The 21,626-nt window shown below is 41.7% G+C and overlaps 1 protein-coding gene and 1 pseudogene across 4 annotated transcripts in view; one reads left to right on the forward strand and one right to left on the reverse strand.

Annotated features, from left to right (window-relative positions):
• The window catches only part of STON2 (stonin 2), a 147,941-nt gene that overhangs the window by 18,628 nt on the left and 107,687 nt on the right, over positions 1 to 21,626 (reverse strand). The gene's annotated exons all lie outside the window — the stretch shown is intronic.
• On the forward strand, positions 21,107 to 21,612 carry LOC105237219 (annotated as a pseudogene).

Consider the following 21,626-nt stretch of genomic DNA (forward strand, 5'->3'; position numbering starts at 1 on the left):
TACCTGCAGCTTATTAGCTAGGTGACTTTGGGGAAGTTGTTTAATTTCTCTGCGACTCAGTTTTCCCATATATGACGTTAAGAAAATAGTAAATCCCACCTGACAGGGCTGTTGGGAAAATACAGATGTTAGAACTGTGCCTGGAAAGTGATAAATGTTCAGTAGATGTCAGCTACTGCTGCTACTACTAGAACGACACATTTTCATGATCTAAAATATACATGTATTAAAAAGCTTTGGAGGGGCACCTGGGTGGCACAGCGGTTAAGCGTCTGCCTTCGGCTCAGGGCGTGATCCCGGCGTTATGGGATCGAGCCCCACATCAGGCTCCTCTGCTATGAGCCTGCTTCTTCCTCTCCCACTCCCCCTGCTTGTGTTCCCTCTGTCGCTGGCTGTCTCTATCTCTGTCGAATAAATAAATAAAATCTTTAAAAAAAAAAAATAAAAAAAAATAAAAAAAAATAAAAAGCTTTGGAGTATAATATTTCACAATATTTTGATGTGAAGACAGATGTCTCCCATGGGGTAAGATGTGATTTAAAAAATAATAAATCTGTATTTAAAAAATACTGTTTGCTTACAAAATAAACAATAAAAGGTTAAAACACATCTTTAGCACTCCTACTAATTAACCTCAGAAAAAGGAGCCAGTTTAGCTGTAATCCATGTTGATAAAGCAGTAGTTAGATTTTTCCCATGACACTTATGACTGATGTGGCTGATACTGGAAACAATGAAGGGGGGGAAAACGGCAAATTTCTCCAGTAAGAAATAGGCAAGAAACTAATTATCTTCAGAACAAAATTAACTATCATCCAGAATTCCAATTTATTGACTTAATAAAATAAAACCAAAGTCAAAAATCCAGCATAATTTTAATTACTATCTCTTCCACTTGCTACCTCCAAATTACTTTTATTATGAGTTGGGCGGCTGCCAAACAAAAGCCATGTATAAAAATCAGGTTCTCATTTAGCACCACAGGGAGAACTGCTCATACCTAAGCGCTTCCTTATGTCTTTAGTGATACAAACAAAAAAAGAAATGGTGCTAGAACCCATACAGGAATTCAACAAAGTGGCAGGATATAAAATCAATGCACAGAAATCTGTTGCATTTCTACATACTGAGACAGAAGAAAAAGAAATTAAGGAGTCAATCCCATTTACAATTGTACCCAAAACCATAAGATACCTAGGAATAAACCTAACCAAAGAGGCAAAGGATCTGTACTCAGAAAACTATAGAACACTCATGAAAGAAACTGAGGAAGACACAAAGAAATGGAAAAGTGTTCCATGCTCATGGATTGGAAGAACAAGTATTGTTAAAATGTCTATGCTACCTAGAGCAATCTATACATTCAATGCAATCTCTATCAAAATACCATCAGCTTTTTTCACAGAGCTGGAACAAACAATCCTAAAATTTGTATGGAACCAGAAAAGACCACGAATAGCCAAAGGAATATTAAGAAAACCAAAACTGGAGGCATCACAATTCCAGACTTCAAGCTTTATTACAAAGCTGTAATCATTAAGACAGTAGGGTACTGGCACAAAAACAGGCACATAGATCAATGGAACAGAATAGAGAACCCAGAAATGAACTGTCAACTCTATGGTCAACTAATCTTCGACAAGGCAGGAAAGAATATCCAATGGAAAAAATAATGTCTCTTTAACAAATGGTGTTGGGAAAATTGGACAACCACCTGCAGAAGAATGAAACTGGACCATTTCCTTACACCATACACAAAAGTAGACTCAGAACGGATAAAAGACCGAAATGTGAAACAGAATGCATCAAAATCCTAGAGGAGAACACAGGCAGCAACCTCTTCAACCTCGGCCACAGCAACTTCTTGCTAGACATGACTCCAAAGGCAAGGGAAAAAAAGGCAAAAATGAACTATTGGGACTTCATCATGATAAAAAGCTTTTGCACAGCAAAGGAAACAGTCGACAAAACCAGAACACAACCGACAGAATGGGAGAAGATATTTGCAAATGACGTATCAGATAAAGGACTAGTATCCAAAATCTATAAAGAACTTATCAAACTCAACACCCAAAGAACAAATAATCCAACCAAAAAATGGGCAGAAGACATGAACAGACATTTCTGCAAAGAAGACATCCAAATGGCCAACAGACACATGAAAAATGCTCAACATTACTCGGCATCAGGGAAAGACAAATCAAAACCACAATGAGATACCACCTCGCACCAGTCAGAATGGCTAAAATTAACAAGTCAGGAAAACAACAGATGTTGGCGAAGATGCAGAGAAAAGGGAACCCTCTTACACTGTCGGTGGAAATGCAAGCTGGTACAGCCACTCTGGAAAACAGTATGGAGGTTCCTCAAAAAGTTGAAAATAGAGGTACCCTATGACCCAGAAATTGCACTAGGTATTTACCCCAAAGATACAAACGTACTGATTCAAAGGGGCACCTGAACCCCAATGTTTTATAGCAGCAATGTCCACAATAGCCAAACTATGGAAAGAGCCTAGATGTCCACTGACAGATGAAGGGATAAAGATGTGGTATACATGTACAATGGAATACAACCCAGCCATAAAAAAAAAAAAAAAAGAAATCTTGCCATTTGTGATGATGTGAATGGAACGAAAGGGTAGAATGCTAAGTGAAATAAGACAATCAGGGAAAGACAATTATCATACGATCTCACTAATATGTGGAATTTAAGAAACAAAAGAGCAGATCATGGGGGAAGAGAGGAAAAAATAAAACAAGATGAAATCAGAGAGGGAGACAAACCATACGAGACTCTTAATCATAGTAAACAAACTGAGGGTTGCTGGGTTGGGGGAAGGGGTAACTGGGTGATGGACGTTGGGGAGGGCGTGTGATGTAACGAGCACTGGGCATTATATCAGACCGATGAATCACTGACCTCTACCTCCGTATTACACTATATGCTAATTAATTGAATTTAAATTTGAAAAGTGAAAAGAAAAAAAAAAAAAGAAATGGTGGATTCTTTCAATGTTAGACCACGATCTACTTTAAGTTCCCCAAAGATTAAATGATTACCATGGTAGTCAAAGTCACCAAACCGAAGAATAAGTCAGCACTATGGCGGAAGATTAAGTTTCTATATATATATATATATATATTTTTTTTTTAAAGATTTAATTTATTTATTCGACAGAGATAGAGACAGCGTGTGAGAGAGGGAACACAAGCAGGGGGAGTGGGAGAGGAAGAAGCAGGCTCATAGCGGAGGAGCCTGATGTGGGGGGGCTCAATCCCATAACGCAGGGATCACGCCCTGAGCCGAAGGCAGACGCTTAACCACTGTGCCACCCAGGCACCCCATAAGTTTCTATATTTTGAATACAGCAGATACCCTGTCATTTCCTTTCCCCATTTGTTAACCTAATGTGTGCATTCAATGACAAATGCTAAAAACTTACTGAGAGCTATTCACTGGAATTTGTTTTCAGTGGCAAGAACACATATTCTGAGATCACTGCAGTTTTCTCAGGATGAGGCAGCAGTCACGGTTACGCAAGAGCAGATACTTACAACTGTAACCAGCCACTAATGCACAGCAGGCCCTTACACGTTCGTGAATCGATCTGTAGAGTGAAAAGAGGAGCACAGAATTTTCGGGCTTGAAGAGATTTTAGAAATAATGAAACTTGAGCCCTTCATTTTGCTGAGAAGACTGAGGCTCAGCAAGTGTAAGTGGACTGCCCAAGGAGACATTTAAAAAGTCCTACTTTTAATGTTTACTAACCCTGGTATTTTCTTAATGCTTATTTGTTAAGCTAAAATCCGGTTAATTTTTCCCATTGCCTTTGAGATTGGCGAGAGTTACCTTCGCCCACAGCTTTTCAGGAGCATTGTTCAGTAGCGGAAAAGAAGTTAACTAAATAAGGATTTACATCCATTTATACAAAGAAGCCTTTGGGCATAAGGTAAGGTGATGTCATCTCCTAATGTGTGAATGTGTAAGGGTGAGAAAAGAGTACTCTTCTAAACCTTATCAAGGGAGCTTCTAACTGAGATAAAAGAAGCTGAGACCTGCTTAGATATCACAATACATAGATAAAGAGAGCCGGAGGGTTTGAGTCTATTCATCTGTCCTTAGCATTCTCCAGCAGACAGGATGCGTTGATGCTGGTCAGAAATATCCTCCAAGGAAAGAAGCCGATTCATAGAACAACCACTTAACTACTATTTAACTGAATCCCTAGCAGGAGCATTTGACACTACAGTCTAGTTTCTATTTGCTAAGAGGACCTATGAAGCAGTATGGAGATGCCCTGCCAACTCCCTCCCTGCTTCACAAGATGAGCTGACCCAACACATTTTCCTTTTTTGCTCAGAAAAGCAAGCATCTGACTTTAAGTTTGATGAATGTCCCAGGAATTTGTGTGTTCCTGATGACTCTGTTCTCTCTGGTTCTAAACTTTTGCTTCTGTTTTACCCCTGCCCACTTTGCCAGTACTCAACCTTTGGATCCCTGCTTTTGGCTTCTTTCTCTAACAACTAGACCTCCACTCAACTTGCTTACTGGTTCCTTGGCTTAATACATCTTTCTGGTATCAGCTTCTCATGTCATTTTAGATGAAGACGCTTTCCTTCAACTCCCACCAGGACAAAGATCTTACTATAACACCTTGTTGTTGTCTGAGGGAACCAATTCCAGTTCCCCAGCAGAGGTCACAGGCAGGGAGCAGGGATAGATTCCAATATCTATAACAAACTGAAAAATCAACATTCCATTTTATAAATTAATCTCTTAATGTTTTATACATTAGGGTACATCAAAGACTTAACTAGTAATAAGGTCTGCTGGGAACCTAACCTGTGTTTTATTTATTTGTTCCTGCCATAGCAAAAAGCCTGTATTTCCCTTCCATCCTTGCCTATTTGAGCACACCAAAGAGAGGTGAACAAAGAGGACTCTCTAGGGTCTAAGCCTTTTTGGATGGGCAATGAAGCTCTGCTTAATGGACCATAACATTCTTCTATGATATCCTTAAATAGACATTTCCCCAAGAAGACACACAAATGGCCAACAGAGGGGCACCTGCATGGCTCAGTTGGTTAAGTGTCTGACTTTGGCTCAGGTCATGACCTCGGAGTCCTGGGATTGAGCCCTGCATCGGGCGACCCACTCAGCAGGAAGTCTGCTTGAGATTCTCCCTCTCCCTCTGCCCCTCCCCTCCACTCATGCTCTTTCTCTCTCAAATAAAATCTTTAAAAAAAAAAAAAAAAAGGCCAACTGACATATGAAAAAATGTTCCACATCACTAATCATGAGGAAAATGCAAATCAAAACCACAATGAGATATCTATCACCTTACACCAGTCATAATGGCTAAAATCAAAAAGACAAGAAATAAGTGTTGGCAGGGACGTGGAAAAAAACCCAGCCCTCATGCACTGCTGGTGGGAATGTAAACTGGGACAGCCACTACGGAAAACAGTAGGAGGCGCCTCAAAAAATTAAAAATAGAAATATGACATGATCTATTAAATCCACTACTAGGTATTTACTCAAAGAAGATGAAACACTAATTTGAAAAGATACATACATCCCTATGTTTACTGTAGCATTATTTACAATAGCTGAGATAGGGAAGCAACCTAAGTGTCTATAGATAGATGAAGGGATCAGGAAGATGTGACACACACACATATTCTTATACATACACACACAATGGAATATTATGCAGCCACAAAAAGATGGCATCGTGTCATTTGCAATACCGTGGATGGACCTAGAGGGTATTATGGTAAATGAAATAAGTAGGTTGAGAAAGACAAATACCGTACAATTTCACTCATATATGGAATCCAAAAAACAAAGAAACAAAAACAGAATCAGACCTATAAACCTATAAATACAGGAAACAAACTGATAGTTGCTAGAGGGAAAGGGGTGGGGGGATGGGCAACATGAAAGAAGGGGTATGAGAGACACAGGCTTCCAGTAATGGAATGAATAAATCACAAGAATAAAAAACACAGTAGAGGGGCTATATAGTTAATGGTATTGTAGTAGCGTTGTAGGGGGACAGATGGTAGCTACAGTTGTGGTGAGCTTAGCATAAGGCCTAAAGAAGTTGAATCGCTATGCTGTGCACCTGAAAGTAATGCAACATTGTGTGTCAACTATACTCAAATAGAAATTCAAAAAAACAACAGCTCATCTCTGGTGTGATGAGAGGTGGAAAAGGTTCTTTTGGTACAGGAGCTTAAAAGAGAAGGAGAGGCATCCAGAAGTTACTGTAAGGGAGAATGTATAGGAGGGGCAAGGGAAAAAGAGGGTCTCCATCCTGACTTTGAGTCAAGCAGAGTTTTTATACTGTGGAAGTGCCAGAGGTGAGGACCAGGACAAGGACCATCTGCAGGGGCACTGGGACAGTGTCCATACCCTTACTGTGACCAGGACAGGGGACTCATCAGGACTGCCTGTCCCTCTGCCACAATGGGAGTCTCACCCATGTGTGCCCCCATATCCTCACTATTCTTCTGGCTGCCACGTGAGGTGACACCCCAGCAAAGACCCGTTTGAGCCTCAGTGACAGGAACTGCAACTTCTCCAAGGCTGACTCTGTCAGTTCAGCAGGGGGCTTGTGATAAGGGCAAAGAAACAGAGCTGGGGGCTCTCACACAGCATTATATACACTTGGGTACGTGTGTGCTGGGGATAAGGAGAAGAGAGGGCATTCGGACTGAGTCTGTATGGAGCCTACCTGCCATGTGTTAACTTTGCTAGGCTATAATATAGCTTCCAGGAGAAATTCGAAAGGTCTGTTGGTGTCAGGGGTACCATCAGCTGGTCTAAGATCACCACAGAAAGGTTAAGGGCAATTTCCACTAGGTGAAAAGATCTCTATAAATGAGCCCCTTTCACCTATATTGCCCAAAGCTCATTACTTTTTATGTGGACTTTCCAGCAATGACAATAACAAAATAACCAACAGCTCCTGTATGCAGTAAGCCACTTCTTTTCAATTGAATTTGGACTTGGTAATTTGATTTCGTTTCAGTACTTATCCAGCTCCCATTTAGTTACCAAGATCAAAGGAGACATTCTTTTTTTTTTTTTTTTTTTGAGAGAGAGAGACAGAGCACACACGAGTGCCTGTGTACATGCATGCACGGGGTAAGGGTGTGTGTGGGGGGGGAGAGAATCTTATGCAGGCTCCACGCTCAGTGTGAAGCCTGACACAGGGCTCAATCTCAGGACCCTGAGATCATGACCTGAGCCGAAACCAAGAGTCGGAGGCTTAACCTACTGAGCCATGAAGGCAGCCCAGGAGATGTTCTTATACAGACTGATGGTAGATGAAATGTATAAACTGTAAACATATCAAGTTAAGATGCTTTCTTAGAAAAACAGGAGAGCAACTAATTTCTAGCATGACATAGGTTTATTCTTGCAGGTAGACATCTATTTTTATTTCTGAACATCTCAAATTTTTCAGAAGCCCTCATGAGGTAGATAATCTGCAGGCAAACAGTGAAATGCTATTTCCAGACGGTTCACCCACTCGGTACTTTTCCTGACTTGCTACAACATCTACACTGTCTGGCATATATACACCATGTCTCCTGGGTGGACACAAGGCTCGTAAAAGAAAGGCTAGTTTAAAAGTGGTTTGTGCTAACGATGGATTGAATTCCTGGCTTCATGCTGGTCTCTACTGCCTGTTTTGTGCCATGTAGAAAATAGAGGGTAAAGCTTGGGCCCTGGAGTCAGATCGAGCTGGATCTGCGATTAGAAAACTATGAGCTCTTGGGCACCCTACTTCACCCTCTCTAAACCTCAGAATTTCTCAACTCTCAAGGCAAATAGTAACAGTTCCCACTTCATAGAGTTGTGAGAGTAAATGAGATCATTAATGGACACCTAATTTAACTGGCCCACACCTCAATAAATGTTAGCTATCACAATAAAAAATATGTAAACATTATTTCAGAGTTCTCAAGGAAGCAAAAAAGAGAGGGAAGAAAGAGAGGAGAGAGAATGCCTTTGAAGTTGTATTATTAATCTGATGGAGATTGAAGGACAGATTGAAGAGGGAAAGGAGGAAGAGAAATGGGAGGAAGGAAAAGAGGGATGGAGAAGGAGAGACGGATGACTCAGCTTATGATTCCATGAGTCCAAATCTGCCCATAATTATCGCATAGGTAAATCCCGAAAGGCTTGGGGGATTACAAGAGATACGAGGGTCTGCATTCACAAAGCCCTTGTGGCTACAACAAAGCAGCCCTAGTCTATCACGTAAGGGAAGTGTTAAGTCTTGAGTACACACTCTGGTCAAGACAGAACATCCAACTTCCTATTATCCCTCTGGTACTAAGAATTGCTTGGGGAATTGTTGGGGTTGGGCAGGTCTAAGATGTCCAGACAAGTAGTCGCCAAAGTGGTGGAATGCACCCAAGGAGGTACACAGGATGATTCACTGGGGTATGGGAAGAAAATATCAGAACTTCTAATTTTGTTCACTTTTTAACCCAGCCTTTAAACACTTCTAATTTTTGTTTACATGCCATAAAACATTTACTAAAATACCTAGTATGTTCATAATTTATAAATAAATTCATAATAATTTACACACACACACAATTAGAGGCTCATGATTAAGTCTTTGGAGAAACATGACCAAACATTCAGAGAAAACTGGTATAGTATGTTAGGCATGTTTCAAATACTTAGCATGACCTCACATATACAAAGGTATCACCTCTTTTCTGTCCTTTGTAAAAGTGGGCTATTGTAACCAGAAAAACAGTCTTGGTTGTCAGTCCAAAGGGAGAAGTATTTTGCCAAATAAGAACAATCTATTATTCCCTCAAACTCTCCTATTATTTGGGTAATAATTCAATCCTAAATGCCCGAGCTCCCTGTGGTCATGCTAATAACCTATCTCAGGCTTTCCATGTTGCCTAGAACTTAGCTAATATGCTTTCATCACCATTCCTCCTTGTTTTCTACAGAGTTTTAAGAACAGTCTTCCAATTCTGCAGAAATTATGAAATTAACCTAAATAACTGTCAGAGTTGCTGCCAGGGCCAAAGACTGTGTGACCTCAGTATCAAACTACCACTCTTATCCCCCTTTCTGGTTTATCCTCTTGGTGCCCAGGGAAGACACAGCAATGACAGGAAGAAGGGATGTCTGTGAGCCTGTGAGATCCTGACCCATGCCAGGATCATCATTAGCATAGCAAGTGTCTTTTATTTTTTTAAAGATGAATTTATTATTTATTTTAGAGAAGTGAGAGAGCACGAGTGGCAAGGGCAGAGGGAGGGGAGGAGAGAAGCTCAGACTCCATGCTGAGCGCGGAGCCTGACACGGGGCTCCATCTCACAACCCTGAGATCAGGACCCAAGTGGAAATGGAGAGTCAGACGCTTAACCAACTGTGCCACCCAGGCACCTCTCAGCAAGTGTCTTTAAATTAAATGTTTTAAATGTCCTGTTGTTCAAGTAACAGGTTGAGACTGTTACTTTTGCTTTCAATAAAGTTTTAGAGGAAGATTCAACCCACAGAATTCAGAGCAGAAGGACAAAGTCAATAGAGTGAACAGTACAGATGGAAGAAACTGTATTCCCTCTCCTGCACCCTCCCCCGCGACTTTGGGTAACCACCTCACAACCGAACCTGCCCCCCCTCTCATTCAAGGCTTCAGCAGTCAAGGTGCCCCACCCCTGATGCATATGACCCAAGCAAAGTCAGGTACTTGCTGGAAATCTCAGATAGTCTGACGCCAGCACAGGAAGAAAGCGGGAGCTGAGGTAGTCAGATAGAGGCACACTCAAGAGCCTGCACGTTAGTTCGTGCTGATTGAGGCTTAAAGTTGCCAAGGTTCCTGACCAGCTGTGGGAGAAAGCCAAAGTGGCCTCAGAGTCTTCCTTCCTCTGTCCATGCTCTTGGGCAGTCCCTTCCACACGGACTCCGAGCTGGAGCATGGGATTTACTTTAGTCAGGAGCAAATAGATCACAAGCAGAAACCTGAAAGGAGCTTGTGTGCTGGGGCTTGCCCTCTTTTGTTGTGCTTGGAACCCCAAGACCATGATGAAGTGAGCTAAACAAATGATTGCTGGGGGTGGGGGAGGGTACTAATTTTCAGCGTGGTTTTTATGTAACACAGTACAAGCTGATATACCAACTTCCTGAAGCTTGAATTCTCAGCTTTTCTTCTGATTCTGTAAACTATTATATCCTTAGAATAAATTCCTTCTGCTTTAAGTTAGTAAAGTTGGCTTCTGTTGCTTGCAATCCAAATTATTTAGTAGACAGGCAGGAGACAGAGGACAAGATCTTTGTAGGAACCATGGGCAGATATAAATTTCTAGAACCTTCCAAATGTGTCTGGCTTTGAGCCAAACTATTTTGTTGCTCCTCTCCACTCTCCTTCATTCTTTTCACAAGGAACTAGAACAGTATTTTTATTGCTTAAACAAGACACATACTTCAAACTCTGGTAAGGTTGGAGGGGAGGAATTTTAAGACTCTTCTCTGAAGAATCGTCATCTTTGGTCTGGGTCACCCTAGGCAAAAACAGGTGAGATGTGGATTGCTCTGACTGCACTGCCAAGTGGTAAATGGGCTGTGGCTCTAGGCTGGTTCATATTCTGGCTACTCCATCTATTCACACTGTGACCTTAGGCAAGTTACTTAAATGTACTAGGGCTCTCTTTCTTCAACTGTAAAATGGAGAGAGATAACAGTAATACTTACCTCTTTTAAAAAAAAATCTTTTATTTATTCATTTGACAAAGAAAGAGCACAAGCAGGGGGAAGGGCAGACAAAGGGAGAAGCAGACTCCCTGCTGAGCAGAGTGCCCAATGCAGGGCTTGCTCGCAGGACCCTGGAATCCTGACCTGAGCTGAAGACAGACCCTTAACCAACTGAGCCACACACACGCCCCAATATTAACCGCTTAAGTTGTGGTGAGGACTGAGTTAATACCTGTAAAGCTTACATAGCAAACATTTTATAAATATTTGGTGTTATAATGATTATTCCTTAGAGCCTAGGTACCCTTGGGGAACAACTTGGAAAGAGACATCTGGCACTGTGGGAGCTCCCATAAAGCCATGAAACAGGTTTTATTTCTAGTCAGGGCTCTGCCACAACCTTGCTACAGTCGTGGGCAAGTCTCTTTGTGCCATTTCCCCACCTGTAACATGGGATAATCATAATCCCTGTTCTAGTTTGGAAGCAAATATGAAATAACACATATGTAGGAATGTTTCTAAACATTGAACAGTGCTTAAGTGCTGTTTGGTAAGGTCTATAATTACTATTCAGAGAATGAGGTACTTCCAGGTTCCAGATAAGTCCTACAATTTCTCATGCTGTTTGAGTAGGTCCTGGCTGGGTAGTTATTGCATTTGAGAGAGAGAGAGAGAGAAATGCAAAAAGCAATCTTGGAATAAAGATTTATTTACAGATATATTAAACCAAAACCTGTGTGTTGTGAGGCTTGGTTACGTATCAGATCAAAGAGGTCATAGCCTTTTCAAAAGTCTCCCAGAGACCATTAGTATTTCTGAGAAAGTAAATGAAATCAAGTAACCAGAGAGTAGGGGAAAGTGGAAGGCCAAGAACACACTCATACCTTTCTACATCCTGAGCTGACAGATGCCACTTAACTGACTTGTTCCCCAACTGTCCGTAGGACCAGGGTTGAGCGTCCTTTGCCTCCGTGGGGGTAACTCGGGATTTAGCAAGGCCCACCGAATCGAATGCACTCATCTGTGAATTCATTTTAAAGCACACTGCTTTTTATAATTGTTCCAGTCACCAAGTTCTAAACTAAGTAACACCTGGCTTCTGTAATATAAAGATGAACTTTTTTGATAATTTTAAGGAACAAGTCATATTTTAGAAAATTTGGATGGTGCAGGAACACATAAAATTAAAAGCACCTGGGTGGCTCAGTCGGTGAAGCATCTGCTTCTGGATTGCAGCCCAGGTCACCATCTCAGGGTCATGAGATCGAGCCCCAGCTCCGGCTCCGTGCAGGGTGTGGAGACTGCTTAAGATGAAATAAGAGCACCCAAATCTTGCTGCCGCCTGAGATTACTGATGTCGTATGACAGTGTTTCCTTCATGCTGTCTCACTGGGCACATCTGCATTCATGAACACGCACCTAACTACAAAGCAGGGATTCTTCTGCATATGCAGTTTTAGAGCCCACATTTTCTTTTGCTTAATATTCGCAGATGAGAGTTTTCACGGGACAGCGTTCAAGACCAGCAGTGTGCAGGACAGTAAGTGGCAGCAGCTGTTGGCAGTGTCCAAGCAAGCTGTTCGTATGAGCATTACGTACGCTAAGGGAGTCTGGAGGCCAGTTATTATTAATTCCAGTACAAATATGCAATGTCTGGCTGCCTCGGTAGGGACGTGCAGGATATGTGAAAAGTAGTAAGGAACTGTGATCGTGGATAAAGGGTGATCAATGCTGATCATTTGTTTCACGAAGTAAATGTGAGGCGACTGACATTTAAAGTCAGGGACTTCAGTAGACAGCAAAGAGGTAATGGGATCAGGATTTCTATTTTCAAATCGAAAGCTTGCCCGGCTGTGACAGGCTGAAATGTTGACAAACACGCTGCCTTCCACTCTTTAAAAATAGTAACCTTTGTTTCCCACACGGAGGGCGTTTCCGAAGGTCAGACTGAGTCTCTTCTGCAGCTGGACACACAGCCGATCGGTGTGTGTGGCCACTCGTTGACCCTTCTTTGCATAAATGAGAGAAGTCGAGCGAAGGACATAAAGCTGGAATCATCTGCCCACCTCAAAGCATGAACCTCAGTGACATTAGAGGGCAAGCTGCACAACATAAAACAGAGGTTTGCTTCCTCAAAGACTTTTCAAGAGCATGCACTGCATAGCGTGGAGTTTCTATCCTATCTCCAAGAGCAGATGGGGGTAAAAACACTAGTCAGCATTCGATAAAGGCTGTTAGCAAATCAAGAATAAACAGTCCCAAAAATATTTACAGAGGAGGAACGTAACTATTCTTTCTAAAACCTTAAGATTTCTGGTGAAGATTAAGGGGGTAAGGCGTGTGTGAGTGAAGAGAAGCACAAACTGAATCAGGGCAACATTGAGCCAAGGAAAGAGATCTTTATGGTGTTAGTTTTTCTGAGAAGTATTTAATCTGGGATTGGATTGTCTAAACCCACATTGCCCCTGATGACTTCTGGAGTGTGTCTGTAGTTCTGTGGTGAGTTGGGGAGTAGACTTGAGGTTTTAGGGCAGGAGAGGGAGCTGGGAGGAGAGAGGGATAATAACCCGCCACGCCTCCATGTTCAAGACAACAGCAGTGGCTCAGCTGACGCTCACCAGTCATGTACCAGATGCCAGGTGCTCCGCCCAACTCCACTGGAACTCTCGATTTGATCCTGGAACACTGATATAGGGTAGGTCCTACGTTGGGGACATTGAGGCACGGAGGTTAGGTGACTTGACCAAAGTCACAGACTAGCAAGTGGTGGAGCTAGGATCTGAACCCAGGAAATGGGAGCTCTCCACACTCAGCTTGACCGCTCTGGGGTACCTCAGCGCTGACCGCCGCTCAATGTCTGTGGAACTACCTAATCTCCAGCAAGTGACTCCATTTCCAAAGTCTCAGTTTCTTCACTTTAAAAAAGCATAATAAAAAAAAATCCGCTCTGTCCACCACAACATGGCTGTGACAACCAAAAGAGACACGGGAATGCATGTGAATGCCACTTGTACCATAGGGCATGCTTTCCATCTTAAATTACTTTCATTATTACTGATGAAAGAGAAAGAAAGAGGGCACTATTTCTTCATTCTGAGGTTTGTTCTTTGTTTTGCATGAACATTTTAATTTTAATAATCAACACCAGGCAATGGAAGTAACTGATATTCACATTAAGCATTGAGAAAAAGCAGAAAACATTCCCTCTCTCAGGAATTGGTGATTAGAAAGAAAAACAAAAACTGATTATTTTGACAAGGCAGTGACTTAGAATGGCTCTCTGGGGGGCTCTGTAGCTCCCGTGATAAAGCCTGCTCTCACTGCTGGCAGGCACTGGACCCTCCCTTTCTGGAAGTGGAAATGAACTCTCAAGGATTTGTGGCTCTCCAGATAATGACTTCCTGTTCCACAAAAACAAAGCATAGCAGGGGGAAATCACAGCCTATCTCTGGTCCCTATTCCACATGTTAGGGTTATTCTCAGTCTGGTCCAAAAAGAGGATTCTCCAGCTCTGGGCCTCTAAATCCTCAACTGTTAATTGGATAGACAAAAATGCCAGAATTTAAAGCCAAGGTTAGAGAGAGTTACCTTTGAGCAAAATCACCCTGGACTCAGATCAATCTGCTGGAAGTCATGAAACTCCTGAGCAGGGCTAAAGTCTTTGATCTATATACTTCTATCACAGTACGCACAGGCATGATCTCTTTGTGTTTATTTTCCCACTCTGACCACCACATAACAGGCTTTTGAAGTGAATTATGTTGGGAACTTCATCTAGGAAGCTGGGAAAGTTGGGAAAGAGGAAAAAAAGAACATCTCAAGAAATTAAGTGACAGAAGGTCAAGAAAGAAGAGTTTAGTCATCTACTATTAAATGAATTCTTTTTTCAGTCAATCTATACACATCCAAGTTTTATTACAAAGTATGAGGGGCAGAAAATACAGTACTTCTTATACAGGAGGCTGATACAGAAGGAAAGGGTGAAAATTAGGTTTAATGTACTCAGGAAGCAAGAAAGAAAGTCATAGATGTAACACTCCACTTTCGGGTGCCTTTGAAGTTGCTTTCAATGGAGGTTTGCCATTGTGGTTTCACAGCACAGCGTTAACATTTTATTACGAGCCCTGTGTACAATCAGTCCTGTGATGATAATACTTTAAAAAGAAAAAATGGTGATCGTACAGTTCTGCAAGGGGAAAGCTTCCTCTCCACCTGACCATGGAATGTCACAAAACCTAGAGGATAGAGGAACAGTTCAAAAGTTTTCAGAAAGAACTGATAGGAATGTGTCTAAAGTCTACCAATCTGTAATCTTATTAATTACACAGAAAGTTAAAAAACTTTCTTTTAACACAAGCAATCCGTGGTCACTGAAGAAAATTTAGAAGATACAGGCAAAGGGGGGCACCCCAAGTCCCATGTTTACCACCATGATAGGAGACATCTGTGCTATTATAAAGGCTGATGAAGGAGAAACTGAAAATAACAACAGCCAAAAGTGTTCACAAATTAACTGTGGGACTCAGGTGGGGCTCATGGGACACAAAACTGTGCATGGCACTAGGATCTGGTGGTCACTTTGAAAAACGTGCCGGGACTTTTGTCCTCTTACGCAACTCCTCTGAACATCTGTGGAATATTACATAAGTTATTCACACACGTGTAGAATAACATGTGTACAAGCATACCTTGTGAGACCATCACAATAAATGAAGAAAAAGTAAAATTAAACACCCATTAATAATAAAAACTCTCAGCATACTAGAAATGGAGGACAATTTCCTTGATTTGGTAAAGGGCATATATATAAATATAAAAAAAACTCAGCTAACATCATAATGGTGAAATATTGAATGTTTTTCCCCAATCTCACTGCATGCATGACAACACAGTAAGGGAATGAAAAGCAAAAGAAAGAGATAAAACTGTCTTCATGGGTGGCATGATTGCATACTCAGCAAATCCAAAAATATCAACAAAATCATAGAAGCAATGAGTGAATGCAGCAAGGTGGCAGGATACAAAGTCATTACTTAAAAAAACTAATTATATATCTAAATACTAGTAACAAGGGCACCTGGGTGGCTCAGTCAGGTAAGAGTCTGCCTTCGGCTCAGGCCGTGATCCCAGGGTCCTACGACTGAGCCCCATGTCAGGCTTCTTGCTCAGCAGGGAGCCTGCTTCTCCCTCTCCCTTTGCAACTCTCCCTGCTTGTGCTCTCTTGCTCACTCTCTTACGCTCTCCTAAGTAAATACATAAATCTTTAAAAATAAATAAATACTAATAACAAATAACTGGAAAATGAGATTTTAAAAATTATGATGTCATAAAAATTTCAAATATACAGAGTAAATTTAATGAAAGATATGTAAGACCTCTGTGCTTGAAAACCACAGAACACTAATGAGAGAAATTAAAGAAGGCCTAAACAGTGGAGAGACTTCATGTTAATGGATTTGAAAACTCAAAATGTTAAGACGAAAAAGTTTCTGAAATTGAATTATAGAGTCAATGCAATTCCAAACAAAATCCCTGGACTTTTTTCCCCCCTTTGGTAGAAACTGATAACTGTCACTTTTTATCAAAGTCTGTCAATAGCCAAGATCATCTTCAAGAAGAAAAATGTTGGAGGGCTTATATAACTAAATTTTAAGATTTACTATTAAGACTCAGTAATTAAGATAGGATAATAGGAAAGACAAATAAGTTAATAGAAGAGAATAAAGAGTCTAGAAGTAAACCCATACACACACACACACACACACACACACACACACACACACACACACTCATTTGGGTTTTGACAAAGGTGCCGTAGAATTCAATGAGGGAGGAAAGTTCTTTTCAATAAAATGTGCTGGAGGGGCGCCTGGGTGGCACAGCCGTTAAGCGTCTGCCTTCGGCTCAGGGCGTGATCCCGGCGTTGTGGGATCGAGCCCCACGTCAGGCTCCTCTGCTATGAGCCTGCTTCTTCCTCTCCCTCTCCCCCTGCTTGTGTTCCCTCTCTCGCTGGCTGTCTCTATCTCTGTCACATAAATAAATAAATAAAATCTTTTAAAAAAAAAATGTGCTGGAGCAACTAGATATACATATGGAAAAAAACAGACCTTAACCTTTTCCTCTCTATATATATACAGAAATTAAAGTGAGAAAGATCATAGATCTGAGAGCCAAACTTGTAACACTTCTACAAGAAAACATAAAAAAACATTTCACGAACTTCCAGGATGCAGTGATTTCTCAGTACACAAAAAGCACTACCATGAAAGAAAAAAACTCAATAAATTGCATCATATCAATTTATTTACCAAGATATCACTTAAAAAGTTAAAAGGCAAACTAACAAAAAAAGACATAGCCAGAATACATAAAGAATTCCCACAAATCAATAATGAAAAGAAGAATAACCAATAAAAAACCAGACCCTTCATAAAAGAAGCTCTATGAATGGCCATAGAGCACATGATAAGGTGGTTAACACCACCAGACACTAAGGAAGTGCAAACTGAACTACAGTGAGATACGACACATGCACTAGAAAGGCCAAAGTTGGAAAGCATGATAATACCACATGTTATAGGCTAGAGAACAATGAGATCTCTCTTTGATTGCTGGTAAGAGTATAAAGGGGTAAAATCACTTTGAAAAATGGTTTAGCAGCCTCGAATAAATTTACACATTCACCTAACTTATGACCCAGCAATTCCACTACCATGTTTATATGCGAGAGAAGTGAAAAATGTGTCCACAAATAGATTTGTTCAAGAATGTTCATAGCAGCTTTATTCATTTACAGTAAAAAACTGGAAACACCCCAAGTGTCCATCAATAAGAGAATGGACAAGCCAACTGTATCATATTCATACAACAGAGTCCTACTGTAGCGATACACCTAAGTGAACTGTTTAGACATACAGCAACATGACAAATCTTAAAACCACTACCTGAACCTCAAAAGTTACGATCACATCTTCACTTACCCTGGTTTCATTGATTCATTTAATCTCATATGAGTCCTATAAAGTAGATACTATTATCCATCAGTTTTAACAACGAAAAAGATTCACAGAGGGAAAATAATAGCCAAGATCCTATTTACTCATTCATTAGTTCATTCAATGTGTACGGATCATATACTGTTCGCTAACAGGTGGTGTGTCACAGGCTGAGGACAAAATGTTAGCGAAACCAGACACAAGACTTAAATCCTGTCCTTCCACTATGTACCACCACCAGGTAGGGCGACAGGCCCTACATAAAAAAAAAATGAGTAAGACACTATCACTGCTATACAATTACGATACAATACAAAGTGCTCTTACTGGTATATGCAAAGTGCTGTGCGAACCCCAAAAGGGAAATGACTGATAATTCTGCCTGAGTTGGTTGAAGCCAAACTGGCAGAGGGGCTGACATTTCTATTGGTAACATAACAGCAGACAGAGTGCTTCCAGGCGTTGAGAAAGAGTAGAAAGAGTTCAAGATTTGGAACTAAGTCTTCCTGGTGGGGATGCTGGCTCATGTGAGTAACTATCCAACAACTTAAGGGATGGTTGTGGGAACTGGAAATAATACCTAAACATCTAACCACATGCAGAAGAAACTCAATTTATAGTAGCTTTTAGTTTTTGAACAACTAACTGGTGTTAGTCATACTGCCAACAGACATCTCCTATTGCAGATGGTGCGTCAGTCTCCAGAAAGGCTTACCTCTCAAAACAAGGATGTGATTACCTTTTAAGGCTGAAAAGTTTAAGACTAGACCCTCGACCCACACAGTGATTTGCTGGCTTTTGATCTCCCCCTCACTTGAACATGACTTGTGCCCAATATACGCCATGAGATTGTATTACGCAGTTGGCTCTCTCGGTTTAAGTGGCTTATACAGGGTTAGAGGCCAGGACCCCAAAACACTTGGACTAGTGGGAACAGCAGCCACCCTGCATTGTGCCTTTTCGTACAAAACCACTCAGAACACGCACTTGATCGCTGCCTCCTGTGTGCCCAGCTCATAGCAATGCTCCCTTTGATCTGCATCACGCAGCGCTATCCGTCTAGGACTCCTACAATAGACGCTGGTGCTAAGTACTAAATTAATCTGAGAGAGACAGCCTAGGAAGGGAGGGCCAAAGTGGCAGAATTTTCTCAATACATAGAGGCTCTTCCTGTGGCGCCTGCATCCAAGATTTTAATCTAGATAATGAAATAGGTTCGGTGTCCCTTCTGATGACCCAGCAGGTTAGTGGTGCTGAATATCAAGGCATTTACAAAACAAGAGGTCAGAAGTTGTTTGCGAGGCTGAATGGCTCTTTATTGACATTTCCAGCCCAGCTAGAATAATTACAGCGAGAGTGGCCCTGGCACCAACCTCTCCTAACCACACAGGTTTCTATGTGCACCGTTGACTGATGAACTGACGCAGAAGGGTGTTTACATGATTTAATCATCAGAGCAAACACTGCAAACAGCTCCGCAAGGAGCACGGTACAGGGGAGAGAGCAGGCTTGCACTGGACCACAAATAGGCTGTGGGTAACATCAGGCAAACGGTTTCCGTTCTCCAAGCCTCAGGTCCCTCACCTATAAAATGGGATAATGATGCCCTGCAGGATGTTGTGAGCATTACAGAGAATGTAGGCAAGTGCCTGGCATAATGCCTTGCATGTACCAGACACCTAATAAATGGTTGCTTCTGTTATCATAATTAATGGAAGGCATGGCCATCTAGAGTTTTGGGGGAGCCAAGAAGAAGATATATGCTACGAGTTGATTGCTTTTGTTGGCTAACGGCCATGTTAAATGGCTCGTAGCCTGCCTAGGTGGAGTGGAGTTCAGGAAAGGGTTGGTGTGGGATGGGGAGGGGATGGGTGAGTGGAGGATAACAGGAGAGACAAAGAGGGGAGAGGAAGGGGAAAATAAAGAGCTTTCAGGAGAAGCACATATATCTTGTTACTAGACTATAAGGCATTTGAAGGCAAAGCCCAGGTCTTACTTTATGTACTTTTTACCCTGTTTCTGTTCATTATTACAAGCTCTGTCAGCGTCGAACATAATACCTGACACCCAGCAGACACTCGGTAACTGTTTACTGATGCACACCTGCATCAGCACTGACCCGCACTCGCAGGTGTGGCTCTGACTAAACAGGAAAAGGAAACGGACAGTGGCGGTGTGGGACAATGGTCGAGCAGTGGTTCTGATAAGCAGAAGTGCCCTTCATCCCAGCCGCTGAGTCACTGCACCATCACACTGACAAATTGTGACAGGTTCCATTCACAACACCAATAATGATATGAGGTCATTCCCTCGACAAAGCAATAAGCCCCAGATAAAGGCTCCAAATCTTAACACGGAAAAGGTCTGTCTCAGTCTGTCACCTTCTACCCCAGTTAGCACATCAGGTATGTGAACTATTTTACTGTCCCGTCCTGGACTAGGCATTCTACATACTCTTTGTTCATTATTCCTCGTAACAAGGCTATGTAAGGTATTAAGTATAGTTTATCGGTGAAGAAAATGGAATTCACAGAGGTGAAGCAACTTGCCTAAGGTCAAATATCAACCAGGCTTCAAAATCATAGACAGAAGGACGTACATATCAAAAGTTTTCACACACCGAGTACATCCATGTAACCAGTACCAGAGGAAGAAATAAATCCCCATGTATCCTTTCTTGTCATGCCCCCTCCAAAGGCAGCCCCTCTTCTGACTTCTCTCAACTCTATGGGTTTTGCCCGGAACACTCCAACCTACAGTCATTTCTCCTTCCACTGAATTCTTAAGTTTTTCTCCTCTGTAATTTCCCAATACCTTCTTGGAGTGTCAGTTATTTGTTCTGTTACATACCTTGTCTTTCTAATTACGACTGTTAGAAGCACCTTGAGGCCCGGTTTTATACTTCTTTACATCCCCTAGCACGCCTAGTATGGAGAACTTACTTCACAATATAATGTCCCTAACGGTTACTTTCTGCTCTCTGTGTATCTGGCACTGTTATAAGCACCTTACTTGGATTATCTCATTTAATCCTTCCAACACCCCAGTGAGGTGGGTACTGCTGTTTTCTCCCTTCAAGAAATGACAAAATGGAGGCACAAAGAAGTAACCTGCCCAAGGTCATACAGCTAGGGAGGGATAGTCAGGATTCAACTGAAGCATTGTTACTCCAGAGAATGCATGAATTGGAGGGCTTCCATTATTCTGTTCTCTTTTCATAAAATTTTTATTCAAGTGTAAAACACACACAGAAAAAAGACAACATAAATCACATATTTAAAGTTCAACACAGTTTGCATAGGGGGAGAAAGCGACTATGGGGACAACAAGTCTTCAACTAAGCACTTGGATTCAGCTCCTTCATTTCCAACATGGAGGAAACTTACATCAATTCCCTGGACCCTGAAAAGCTATTATAACACCCCTCTGATAAAAACCACTAGCTCAGGGTCTGCAGGCTTCCTTAACATTTTATCAAGGGCAGAAAGAATCATCCTGATGTCACAAACAAATTGGCTACTTTGTCCCTTCGATGCTCACCACACCAGGTTCCTTGGGCCAAAAATCAGTCATCCTATCTCAAGCTGTGACGATAAAAGTTGTATCGAGCAGGATGTTGTCAACCAAACCAGGAACCTTGGACAAGAGTTCTGGCTGACAGCACATGGCAGTATCCTTCTTTGCGATGAAGACTGGGATAAAGCTCTGTGGGAACAGACCAGCACCCCATTTGTCTGGGGCACAGCCAACTACTGTGGCAACAACAGCCCTGCAAGCAACAGTTATGGCACGTAACAGTAACCTGGCATCAGGCATGCGTGTTCCCACGTCTCTGCTGTATGTTCTGACATGGAAAACCAACAGAAAAGCCCAGTAACGGAATATCTATCT

Source organism: Ailuropoda melanoleuca, chromosome 14 (genome assembly GCF_002007445.2).
Source record: "Ailuropoda melanoleuca isolate Jingjing chromosome 14, ASM200744v2, whole genome shotgun sequence".
In the NCBI taxonomy this organism is placed as follows: Eukaryota; Metazoa; Chordata; class Mammalia; order Carnivora; family Ursidae; genus Ailuropoda; species Ailuropoda melanoleuca.